General features: G+C 43.5%; 1 pseudogene; it reads right to left on the reverse strand.

Moving 5' to 3' along the window:
• Positions 1-11,260: 11,260 nt before the first annotated feature.
• On the reverse strand, positions 11,261-11,379 carry LOC134946293 (5S ribosomal RNA; annotated as a pseudogene).
• Between the last annotated feature and the right edge of the window lie 2,751 nt (positions 11,380-14,130).

A 14,130-nucleotide genomic window follows, 5' to 3' on the forward strand; every position in this document is an offset into this window, starting at 1 on the left:
TCCAATTGTCCATTTGGGCGTTATTGTTCACGTAACGCAAGCCATGCATTGGTTATGACATCATTATGTCAAGTCCCTTTTCATTTCCTTAGCGGAGGTTTATTAAAATTCTAGTTACTTAGTTTTCCTATTTCCCACCTGAAGAATACCTATATTAAATTTCAACTTCCTAACATATCGGGAAGTAAGAGAATGAGTTATGAGTCAGTGAGTGAGTGAGGGCTTTCGCAAATATATATATGTATATATATATATATATATATATATATATACACTGTGTATATGTATATATATATATATATACTGTATATATACTGATCCAATTCAGCCGGCACTCCTCGCTGCAATATCAACTGGTCCTGGTGCCTAATGCAGAGACATCCATATATCCATACAAAAAAAGCAAGGCACTCTGAGGACTCTTCTGCAAACACCTTTAATGACGGTGTGTTTAGATCAACATGTTTCAGGGCATCAGCCCTTTCGTCAGGATACACCAAATACAACAGACAGACACACACAAAACATTTAAATACCTGTTTGACGAGTCCTGTCTCCCGCCGGCGTCCGCGTCCCCAGCTGTAGCCGCTGATGCACCGCCGGAGTCTCACTTCCGGGTTCACGCAGGGCGCGGTTGCCAAGCAACCGCCAGCTTGCGCTCCAGTATAGCAAGCCCGGACAGAGTGTTCACAGCCAGCGTCATCTGTGGGGGACTGCCGGGGACAAGACACTTACATAAGTGAAATACAAACATTAAAAACATGCATGTGCAGCAACCAGTAGATGTCGGTGTATATATAGATTTAGTAATAACTATTGGTCTGTAAACAACAATATGTATAGAACCACATCACACCCACCCATAGTGGATTGTATTACTGTAAAGTGGAGCTTGAATTACTATCACTATTCTACAATCTATGGTCCATTTAACGTAAACTGTTCCAGTTAATTTTATCGTTCAATCCGTCAGGTACCGTGGTGCCCAGACGGATGATCCATCTTGCTTCCAGTACACACAATGCTTTGATCCGATCACCTCCGCGGGGGGACTCCCGCACATGATCAATCATAAAGTACTTAAGATCAGACAATGTGTGGCCCGTCATCTTAAAGTGACGGGCCACAGGCTGATCAATAACTCTGCCCACAATGGACAAATGTATCGCCGACCTATGTAAGGCCATACGTTCCCGAAATTTCCGTGAAGTCTGGCCAACATAATATAACCCACAAGGGCACGTGACCACGTACACCACGAATGATGAGGTGCACGTGAGCACGTGTCGGATGTCATATTTAATTTGGAGATGGGGATGTTGAAAAGATTTGCAGGCTATCATAAATCTGCATGTGGTACAGCCATGACAGCTGTAGCACCCTGCAGGTTTGACATATATGTTGGGTAATCTAGGGATACCTCTGCCTGTGATGTCAGTAATCATCAGTCTGTCCCTGAGGTTACGGCCTCTCCTAAATGCTGCTAATGGGCGAGTGGATTTGAAGCATGGCAGGTCCTTATCTGAGGTTACGATGGGCCATTGTGCCTTAGTTGCCCGATTAATTACTGGGCTGGCGGTAGTAAATGAGCTGACCCATGGAAAGACCTTCTCAGGTGATCTAGTGTGCGACTGCATTAATTGTGCTCTAGGCATGCTTAACACTTGCACTTTATTCTCCTCTAACATCTTAGGGTCATATCCTCGTGTTGTAAATTTAGAAATTAATTCATCTATGGCCTCAGCTGCCTTTGCTGGATTGCTGGAAATTCTAGCCACCCTCATCATCTGCGAGCGGGGCAAACCCCGTTTCAGAGATGCCGGGTGATGGCTAGATGCCAGCAAAAAGGTGTTTCTATCCACATCTTTCTGAAACACTTCGGTAGTAATTTTGCCCTCGCAGACATTTACTTGTACGTCTAAAAAGTGTATTTGCACTTCACTACATGAAGACGTGAACTTAATATGCGAATTACTGCCGTTAATTTCTTCAAGTATAGTGGTCAAGGATTCTATCCTACCTTCCCATAACAGAAAAACATCATCTATGTATCTGGTATACAGTTTAATGCATCCAGATACATCAGGATGATTCAACAGTAACCTCTCTTCCTGTTCAAACATATAAACGTTGGCGTACGACGGGGCCACAGGGGACCCCATCGCACACCCCCGCTGTTGCAGGTAATAATGACCGTCATATAGGAAATAATTTCTATAGAGAATTAGCTCTAATAACTTCAAGAAGAGGTCATGGTTAAATACTGTTGGGTCTAGGTATAGTAACAGGAAATTCTTCATGGCGGCTAATCCACCATCATGGGGGATAGATGTATACAGACTGCAAACGTCCAGACAGCACAGCCAGGTCCCTGTAGGTACTTCAATCACTCGGTCCAGTAGTTTCAGAAACTCCGTAGTGTCTTTGAGAAAAGACTCCTTCTTACTCAATAAAGGTTGTAGAAGATGATCCAATAGCTGTGCAACAGGATAATATATAGAATCACGGGCCGATATAATCGGACGGCCTGGAGGCTTGTTACTGTCCTTGTGCATTTTGGGAAGGGTGTACAATATCGGGACCTTTGGGTGTTCAACTATTAGTGCCTTATAGACTTTAGATGTAATCTGTTGTTGTTGCATCGCTGTTTTCAACACCTCCATAAGTTCCTTCAGGAACCTATCCGTGGGATTCCCCGATAACCGTTTATACACTCCTTCTTCGGACAATTGGCGTGTAATCTCCTGGCGATAGTCTGTGATATCCTGTATCACAATGGCCCCGCCTTTATCGGCAGGCCTAATGATGATATCTTCATAGGAGCCAAGATGTTTCAAGGCTATAGACTCCTCCCTTGATAGGTTCTTACGGATTTTGCCTGGTGCCAACCTAAATTTGGTGACAGAATCATGCAGTAGACGGTCAAATGTTTTCAGTGACGGGTTACCAGAGACTGGGTCAAATCTTGATTTCGTTTTCCCCACTGCAAATGCTTCAAGAGATGAGCACTCATTCATTGTAGTATGAGATTGAAAATATTCTTTTAGACGTAGATTTCTGGAGAAGTTGTGATGGTCCAATCTCCATGTGTACTCATCGTGCATGTTCGTAGGTACGAACGAAAGACCCTTCTGTAATACTTGAATTTCTACTTGTGAGAGATCTCTCTTAGAGAGATTGAAGATCAGACCATCTTTTTGCGAGGAGGATTTCTTCTGACTTCTTGCGATTCTTTGGTTCTGCCCGCCCCTGCGGGTGGTTTTAGTCCACCTTTCTGGGTGGCCCCACGTTGGTCTAAAGGGACTCCCTCAGACGTAGAAGCATCGTCAGATTCGGACACTGCAAATTCGCTGTCACTCGTATTAGGGTGAACCGGGTTCCGCTTCTGATTCTGTGGACGTCGTGGTTGCCATGGTCTACGGCGTCTCTCTAGGGCACTGTTGCGTGTTGCAGGCGCACCTCCCGATAGCCATCTGTAGACCCTGTTTTCTTCGTAGTCTGCATCTACGGTATGTTTTTTATTCCGTTTAAATTTGATTAAATTACTTTTGTACTGTTCACATTGCTGTTGAAGTTTATTTAGCCAGCTGGTATTGGCTTCATCTTTCAACACCTCCTGGTGATCATGTTCAAATGATAGAATCTTTGTGCGTGTGGCTAGTAGTTCACGACCCGACTCTTCGATGACCAGCACCATCAAGTCCAGCGCGCACTTATTGAGAATCCCAATCCACTTACGTACGAATTCCGGGTTTTGTCTTCCAATCGTTGGTACGTTGGTGACCCTGAATCCACGCGGAATTTTACGTTCTCGTACGTAATCAGATAAGGATGAACCATGCATTAAATAGTCAATTTCTCGTCTTTTTAATTTAAATAATTGATGATGCATGTCATCCAGGTTGTGGACCGGGTCCTCGGTGGTTACTGGTTCTTTAAATAAGATCTGCTGTACTTGATCTGCTGTAAAGCTGAATGTCTCACAGGGCGATATTTTAAAGTCCCTGTATCCAGCTGCATCTTGAGATGCTGATACTTCTGGGGTTGGGTCCATCTTTACTTTTGGGACATAGAGGTAATGGTATGCAGTAGTATATACTGTTTTCAGATCCATTTACTAGGAAATGTTTAGTGAGATATATTGTTTATAATATTCCTGTGTCTGAAATTCAACTTCTCCCCGCACCCATGATACTTGAAGACAAAGGACTTTCAAGATGAAATACTTTACAAGATAGACCCTGAGGGCATATATGTGGCAGGACAAAGACTCACTTCAGGGGACAAAGACCAGAAGAAGTGACCTTTGGGACATAGAGTACTTGGGATGTCCTGAATCTTCAACCTATGAATGTTGACCTCTATTGTACAGCTTGTGATGCCAAAGCCTTGTTACTTGAAACCTGGGACAGTCTGTCCATGTGCTTGTATATGCTGTATATTGGTGATACTTAAGCTTTATACACTGCTCAAAAAAATAAAGGTTACACTTAAACAACACAATGTAACTCCAAGTCAATCATACTTCTGTGAAATCAAACTGTCCACTTAGGAAGCAACACTGATTGACAATCAATTTCACATGCTGTTGTGCAAATGGAATAGACAACAGGTGGAAATTATAGGCAATTAGCAAGACACCCCCAATAAAGGAGTTGTTCTGCAGGTGGTAACCACAGACCACTTCTCAGCTCCTATGCTTTCTGGCTGATGTTTTGGTCACTTTTGAAAGCTGGCGGTTCTTTCGCTCTAGTGGTAGCATAAGACGGAGTCTACAACCCACACAAGTGGCTCAGGTAGTGCAGCTCATCCAGGATGGCACATCAATACGAGCTGTGGCAAGAAGGTTTTCTGTTTCTGTCAGCGTAGTGTCCAGAGCATGGAGGCGCTACCAGGAGACAGGCCAGTACATCAGGAGACGTGGAGGAGGCCGTAGGAGGGCAACAACCCAGCAGCAGGACCGCTACCTCCGCCTTTGTGCAAGGAGGAACAGGAGAAGCACTGCCAGAGCCCTGCAAAATGACCTCCAGCAAGCCACAAATGTGCATGTGTCTACTCAAACGATCAGAAACAGACACCATGAGGGTGGTATGAGGGCCCGACGTCCACAGGTGGGGGTTGTGCTTACAGCCCAACACCGTGCAGGACGTTTGGCATTTGCCAGAGAACACCAAGATTGGCAAATTCGCCACTGGTGCCCTGTGCTCTTCACAGATGAAAGCAGGTTCTCACTGAGCACATGTGACAGACGTGACAGAGTCTGGAGACACCAAGGAGAACGTTCTGCTGCCTGCAGCATCCTCCAGCATGACCGGTTTGGCAGTGGGTCAGTAATGGTGTGGGGTGGCATTTCTTTGGGGGGCTGCACAGCCCTCCATGTGCTCACCAGAGGTAGCCTCACTGCCATTAGGTACCGAGATGAGATCCTCAGACGCCTTGTGAGACCATATGCTGGTGCAGTTGGCCCTGGGTTCCTCCTAATGCAAGACAATGCTAGACCTCATGTGGCTGGAGTGTGTCAGCAGTTCCTGCAAGACGAAGGCATTGATGCTATGGACTGGCCCGCCCGTTCCCCAGACCTGAATCCAATTGAGCACATCTGGGACATCATGTCTCGCTCCATCCACCAACGCCACGTTGCACCACAGACTGTCCAGGAGTTGGTGGATGCTTTAGTCCAGGTCTGGGAGGAGATCCCTCAGGAGACCATCCGCCACCTCATCAGGAGCATGCCCAGGCGTTGTAGGGAGGTCATACAGGCATGTGGAGGCCACACACACTACTGAGCCTCATTTTGACTTGTTTTAAGGACATTACATCAAAGTTGGATCAGCCTGTAGTGTGTTTTTCCACTTTAATTTTGAGTGTGACTCCAAATCCAGACCTCCATGGGTTAATAAATTTGATTTCCATTGATAATTTTTGTGTGATTTTGTTGTCAGCACATTCAACTATGTAAAGAACAAAGTATTTGATAAGAATATTTCATTCATTCAGATCTAGGATGTGTTATTTTAGCGTTCCCTTTATTTTTTTGAAGAGTGTATTATGGAATAAATCACTCTGTGCATTGGAACCATACGATATGATTTGACCTCACTATTTACGACAAAGTACATGACTTTAACACAATTTTATCTTTCTCCAAGGCTTGCTATACTCCCTAATTTCACATTGTAAACCTATTATAATTCATTTGTAGAACATAGCAGAGATTTCATAGTACAGTAAATTCTCCACACAAAAGAAACTTCAGTATGTTAGTCCATGAGGATATACTGCACATTTTATCTATAGTTTCTATTTAGAACATGGCATGTGGCTGGTCCACTGGTTACTCATTAGTACTGAGGGCTCAACCTTGTATTATGAAAAGTAGTGCTTTGATGTATTCTCCATATAGTAAATATTCCTTATGTTGTCACTTACCATAGTCGTTTTCTACAAATTCAAAGTAGTTTTCTGCAGTGTTATTGAAACCAATTCTTATATTTGGGTGCTATCATGATCACATTAATATGATTTTGTAATAATTCAGATTAGGTTATAATCATCTCAACAAAGAAGGAAAGAAGACTCTTTTGTTGGGGCACTCCTTTACATTAAAAAAGTATTTTTATTGATATGTATTAAAACAATTCATTACGAAATATAGTAATTATCTTACAGGATTATGTATAACCCTACACGAAGCATACAATTCATTATGTAATTAATAAACTCATTTGCCTGAAAAATATATATTTGTTTCAGCCCTTGGTGTCAGTAATTGACATATGTGGATAGTTTTAGTATCCTGATAATTACCTTGTCACCAGGCTATATTTGCTTAATATACAATTATTTATTTAAGTGGTTAAATAAGGTGAAAATGTTTAATTCATTATTTACAATCTGAGGACCATGCAAGCATATGTCTCACTCTGTATAGCTGTTAATATAAGTAGTGACAATTGCTCCTATCACATGATACAGTGCATAATTTCAACAAGGTGTGATTTAATACACAATTAATTCCAATAGTTGATGAAATTCTCCTACAAATTGAGTTTACCATCCATGATTGATCACTACCAAGTTAGTATTCTGGCACCAAATTACAATTGTATATATTTGGTGGTTACTGTATATGAGGGTAAAGGATTTTATCATATATTGTTGTATGTTGCTTAACTTAGATCATATGGTATTTACCTACGAGTGAGAAAAGCAGCAGAAGAACTCATTTGTCCCACCCTCTGGTTCTGCTCCTCAACTGTGTGTCCAAGATCAGACAGTGAACAGCAGACTGAGATTCCAGGAGGGGTGGGGCAGAGATGAGTGAAGAAAGTAAGTAGGGATCTGCTTTTGCATGGGTGTCCCACGATACCCTTCCTCTTGGTTATTTTGCCAGTGCAGGGAGTTCTCGGGTTCTCCACGCAATGAGAGTACCTGAAATATTAGTACAGCATAAAGAATATAAGGTTTTGAATAGTGTGGCTCTTATGTAAATAGTATAATTTTGTGTACAATGACTCATACAAGGGAAAACACTGTTTATGCAGTCAATTACTGAGTACTATCTGTGAGTCCTTTGACAATTATTACTTACAGAGCAGACAGTAAAGTTTAAAGATTCTGTCTATATAATTATTATTTATATGCTGTATTAGTTAAATGAGTATATGCTGCTATTCTTTAAAGCAATATAGTATTAACCAATGATATACAGTAAGCCACCATGAGATTAGATATCCAATAAAGTAAATAGTATTATAAGTGTAAAACTTATCAGCGTGTGGACACCCGGGGATTTGATCCTAAGTGCTTAAGATCCTGGAGTCTGCAGGTAGGTCATGGATCCTTGTCTGGATGCGTGTTTTGCTCATTCGGCTTGTTTACCAAGGTAATGTCTAGTGCCATGGTGCCTCTATTTATACCCAGGTATTAATGGGAAGTGTTAAGTGGCAGGTGGAATAAAGATTGGGAGTGGGTCCACCCCTTTTGTTTAGATTAAATTTCTAAGCCACTCATTGGACGGCTTGCTGGTTGCCATGGTAGCCCATGTTTTGGTATTATGGAATATGTATGTTTTTTGTTTACAGAGGGGTGATCCATTTGTGTATTACGCTAGATGCAATGCCCTAACTCAATTACCTATAAGCATGGATCCATCTGTTAGTTTGATGTTGAACTGTGTAGGGCTTACTGGTTTCCCATGTGTATGAGGGCACATCAACGTGTGCGTCATCAGGAGGGCTCCATGGCTGTTTGTGTGAGATCGCCATGATGTAGAAGTCACGTGGGTGCTGACCAGCTTATGCCATGACATGTCATGGTGGAAGTGGAGTAAGGCCATGTTGCTAGGGACATGGTCGGATAACTATACGAGTCATGACACTGTGCATGATCCCACATAGTGGTAAACAGAACTGTAGTGGAGGCAGGTTGCTGGGGACATCATTGGGTAACTATATGCGTCATCACGCAATGCTTGATCACATGTAGTGTGGGGTCATTGTGATTGGTGGTGGGAGGGGTTTATATGTGCATAAGTTGTGGCTGCCATCTGTTTCACTGTCATCAGCGGGGTGCTCCTCAAGAAAGCCAATCAAGGTTTTGACACATATAAGAAATAGTATAAGACTCCTCAGTCTTAACAGAGGGCACTCACCAATCCACAATATTTAAAGATTTATTGCTGCATCAAAAACATTACTTCCATGTCGACGTTTCGGCACATCGGCCTTTCTGAAGACAACCATCAAGGACAATGTGTTCATTTGACATGCTGGATGGTTGTCCTTGATGGTCGTCTTGAGAAAGGCCGATGTGCCGAAACGTCGACATGGAAGCAATGTTTTTGATGCAGCAATAAATCTTTAAATATTGTGGATTGGTGAGTGCCCTCTGTTAAGACTGAGGAGTCTTATACTATTTCTTATAAATATAAATATAAATATATATATATATATATATATATATATATATATATACACACTGCTCAAAAAAATAAAGAGAACACTAAAATAACACATCCTAGATCTGAATTAATAAAATATTCTTATTAAATACTTTGTTCTTTACATAGTTGAATGTGCTGACAACAAAATTACACAAAAATGATCAATGGAAATCAAATTTATTAACCCATGGAGGTCTGGATTTGGAGTCACACTCAAAATTAAAGTGGAAAAACACACTACAGGCTGATCCAACTTTGATGTAATGTCCTTAAAACAAGTCAAAATGAGGCTCAGTAGTGTGTGTGGCCTCCACATGCCTGTATGACCTCCCTACAATGCCTGGGCATGCCCCTGATGAGGTGGCGGATGGTCTCCTGAGGGATCTCCTCCCAGACCTGGACTAAAGCATCCGCCAACTCCTGGACAGTCTGTGGTGCAACGTGGCATTGGTGGATGGAGCGAGACATGATGTCCCAGATGTGCTCAATTGGATTCAGGTCTGGGGAACGTGCGGGCCAGTCCATAGCATCAATGCCTTCGTCTTGCAGGAACTGCTGACACACTCCAGCCACATAAGGTCTAGCATTGTCTTGCATTAGGAGGAACCCAGGGCCAACCACACCAGCATATGGTATCACAAGGGGTCTGAGGATCTCATCTCGGTACCTAATGGCAGTCAGGCTACCTCTGGCGAGCAAATGGAGGGCTGTGCGGCCCCCAAAGAAATGCCACCCCACACCATTACTGACCCACTGCCAAACTGGTCATGCTGGAGGATGTTGCAGGCAGCAGAACGTTCTCCTTGGCGTCCCCAGACTCTGTCACGTCTGTCACATGTGCTCAGTGAGAACCTGCTTTGATCTGTGAAGAGCACAGGACGCCAGTGGCGAATTTGCCAATCTTGGTGTTTTCTGGCAAATGCCAAACGTCCTGCACGGTGTTGGGCTGTAAGCACAACCCCCACCTGTGGACGTCGGGCCCTCATACCACCCTCATGGAGTCTGTTTCTGATCATTTGAGTAGACACATGCACATTTGTGGCTTGCTGGAGGTCATTTTGCAGGGCTCTGGCAGTGCTCCTCCTGTTCCTCCTTGCACAAAGGCGGAGGTAGCGGTCCTGCTGCTGGGTTGTTGCCCTCCTACGGCCTCCTCCACGTCTCCTGATGTACTGGCCTGTCTCCTTGTAGCGTCTCCATGCTCTGGACACTACGCTGACAGACACAGCAAACCTTCTTGCCACAGCTCGCATTGATGTGCCATCCTGGATGAGCTGCACTACCTGAGCCATTTGTGTGGGTTGTAGACTCCATCTCATGCTACCACTAGAGCGAAAGCACCGCCAGCTTTCAAAAGTGACCAAAACATCAGCCAGAAAGCATAGGAGCTGAGAAGTGGTCTGTGGTCACCACCTGCAGAACAACTCCTTTATTGGGGGTGTCTTGCTAATTGCCTATAATTTCCACCTGTTGTCTATTCCATTTGCACAACAGCATGTGAAATTGATTGTCAATCAGTGTTGCTTCCTAAGTGGACAGTTTGATTCCACAGAAGTGTCATTGACTTGGAGTAACATTGTGTTGTTTAAGTGTTCCCTTTACTTTTTTGAGCAGTGTATATATATATATATATATATATATATATACACAAAATTATAAACTTATTTCTATATTACGAAAAGTGGAAAAAATGCATTAAAGGAAAGCTTGATAGTCAGCGATTGCTTATCTGCTGTATAAAGGGTATCAACAGCTCTCCCGGTGACCTTAAGTGTTGTGCAAAATCTTTACTTTTTTTACCTCAAATGGCTAGCTCTCAGGAGATTGAGAAGCTAAGCAAGGATACATAGTGCCATTTGGAATAGAGTAAGCCTATCCCTGCAAACCATACATATTTAACATACAGCGGGCAGAGCTAGGCCTGTCATCCCAGCATTTACAGCACTGAACAGGGCAGCATCAGAGGCGGGATGGGGCAGAGAAGGAGGCGGATTATTCTCCTTAATGCCAGCCTTTTGACAGCATCAATCCGAGGAAGGCCCACCCGGAGGATTGGCAGCAGTGGGCAGAGCATGTCCTGTTGTAACTCTAATTAGTTTACCAGGAAGTCCTTCAAAATGAAATTTATACGCACGGAAATACTTTAAATTCCATAGCGAAGCACGGGTATTCAGTAAGTTTGCTTATAAAGTACACAGCAAATAGGTGTAAAGGTGATATTAAATTTGATGATCCTGTATTATGCAGTTTGTGTGAGTTATATTCAGACAGTGATGATGATTTAAGTGGCTCAGAGAGAGTTGGTGGTCCGGTTCACCATGATTGCAACACCCAGTATTCTCTGGGGGTCTCCCATCCAGATACTAACCGGGCCCAACACTGCTTAGCTTCCAAGAACTGATGGGGTTGGGCATATCCAGTGTGGTTTGTTTGTAGATAGTTCTGGGTTTCCTTCATTTCCTCCACTGATATCCTCATCCAGCACTCTATTACTGCTAATATAGTGAGCAGGGATTGTGTATTGTTCTGACATAGTACAGGGATAAAGTGAGATCTACAAGGCAATACTCTGGAAATTGGAGACTAATTAAAACTCAAGATGATTAACGATGAAGTCAGTTGGTATATGATTTTTTATAAGTTGTAGTCTGAAATAAATACTTGATAATTAATATATTCAGTGAGACCATGTGGTGCAAGCATTCCCAGTTTGAATGTCCATTCGCTCTCGCATTTCATCAGTTCTTTTGTCAGGTCTCCACTCCTAATTCCAAGATTGATTCTTTCTAGTCAAAAGACTCTTACTGCTTTATAATTGTCATTATGGACGTGATGGAAATGGCGGGCCACAGAAGTACGTTTTTTTAAACTTGATGTTATCCGAAGTGGCATTCTTAACAGAGCCCATATGCTCCAGTATTCTCAATTTGAATATCCGAGTTGTCATGCACACATACATGAGATTACATTTACAGATGATTCAGTAGATCACCCCTATCCATGTGTGCCTCTGCCCCTACACATGTGTGCATCTGCCCTTACCCATAGGTGCCTCTGTTCCTACCCATATACCTATGCCCCTACCTGTGTGTTCCTCTATACTTACCTGTGTGTGCCTCTGCCCCTACCCATGGGTGCCTCTGACCCTACCTGTGTGTGCCTCTATCCTTACCTGTGGGTGCCTCTGCCCCTTCTCTCTACCTCTACCCATGTGGATCTGTATCCTTACCTGTAGGTGCCTCTGCCCCTACCCATGAGTGACTCTCCCCATACCTGTCTGTGCCTCTGCCCTTACACGTGGGTGCCTCTGCCTCTCCCTGTGTGTGCCTCTGCCCCTACCCGTCAGTGCCTCTGCAATTACACGTGTGTGCCTCTGCACCTACCCATGTGTGCCTCTGTGTAAACTGTTCCAGGCATTCCAGAGTTATGCCAAAAACTATGGATTTTTACATGTCACCCCCTTCCGCCCCCCGCCCCTAGGGGTGCTAGGCATGTCTTTCCCCCACAGTTTTTTGTCCAGATTGTAAGTCATATGTGTACCAAGTTTGGTGTAAATTGCTCCAGGCATTCCAGAGTTAGGCCCAAAAACTATGGATTTTTACATGTCACCCCCTTTCCACCCCCCACCCCTAGGGGTTCTAGGGGTGTCTAACCCCCACAGTATTTCATTCCAGATTGTCAGGTAGTACAGATAGTGTAATGGTTAGCATTACTGCCTCACAGCACTGAGGTCATGGGTTCGATTCCCACCATGGCCCTAACAGTGCGGAGGACAAACCAAGTGTGAATGTGATAGGGAATATAGATTGTAAGCTCCACTGGGGCAGGGACTGATATGAATGGGCAATTATTCTCTGTAAAGTGCTGTGGAAGATGTGTGTGTTATATAAATAACTGGAAATAAATAAATAATAATAAATAATATGTGTATCAAGTTTGGTGTAAATTGCTCCAGGCATTCCAGAGTTATGCTGGAACATATACATACATACATACATACATACATACATACATATATATGATATATATATATATATATATATATATATGGGTGGTCTTCAGTATGCCGACTGACGGGATCCCGGCGCACAGTATACCAACAATTGTTCTCCCTCGTGGAGGTCCACGAGGGAGAATAAAATAGCGTAGCGTGCCGCCGTGTCTGTAAGTCGGCGGTCGGGAGCCCGTCCGCCAGCATACCATAGTGAACCCATATATATATATATATATATATATATATATATATATATTTAGACGGGTGGTATTCATGTGACCGACGGTCAGCTGACCGACAGTCACATGACCTCATCCGTGAGCCCGATGGCTCACTATCCCGATGGTCGGCATGCCGACCAACAGGGACTATTTCCACTCGTGGGTGTCCACGACACCCATAGAGTGGGAATAGAACCCGTGGCGACCGCAGGTCGCCACCGAGCCCGCAGCGTGGCGAGTGCAGCGAGCCCGCAAGGGGCTTGCTGCACTCGCCCCTCCCCGCCGGGATCCCGGCGTCGGTATGCTGCCGGGATCCCGGCGTCGGTAAGGTGACCGGCGGTCAGGAGACCGCCGGTCACCAGTACTACACCCATTTAGATATTTTATTTTTCACCCCTTCTCACCCCCCCATGCTGATGGGGGCTGAGCTTGGACTGAAAAACAGCATCAGGAGTGTATTTATCTCAGCGACCCCGAAAACTATGGATTTTTACATGTCACCCTCTTCCCATATCCACCCTTAGGGGTGCTAGGGGTGTCTTACCCACACATTTTTTTTTCCAGATTGTAAGTCATACAGTATGTGTAACAAGTTTGGTGTAAATTGCACCAGGCATTCCAGAGTTATGCTGGAACATACATACACACATACATCCATTTTTATATATATATAGATTAACCAATGTATACTTTTTAGTTACAGTATATAGGAAACATATCCTCTCCCATTTCCCATTCACTAGTTGCTTATCCATCTTATTTATTTTGGCACATTTATAGTTACATCACCAACTCATATGAGAAGTTAGAATCTCCCCTCTTTCTCACAATAGCAGAGTAAACACACATACACATCTCCATCCCAACTCTTCATAATATAGAAATAAGATCATAATTTTGTATATATACACACTCCTTTCTCCCTATTGTCTACATTTTATAAACAAAGATACACATTATCACTAGAGTGGAAA

Source organism: Pseudophryne corroboree, chromosome 7 (genome assembly GCF_028390025.1).
Source record: "Pseudophryne corroboree isolate aPseCor3 chromosome 7, aPseCor3.hap2, whole genome shotgun sequence".
NCBI classification, from domain to species: Eukaryota; Metazoa; Chordata; class Amphibia; order Anura; family Myobatrachidae; genus Pseudophryne; species Pseudophryne corroboree.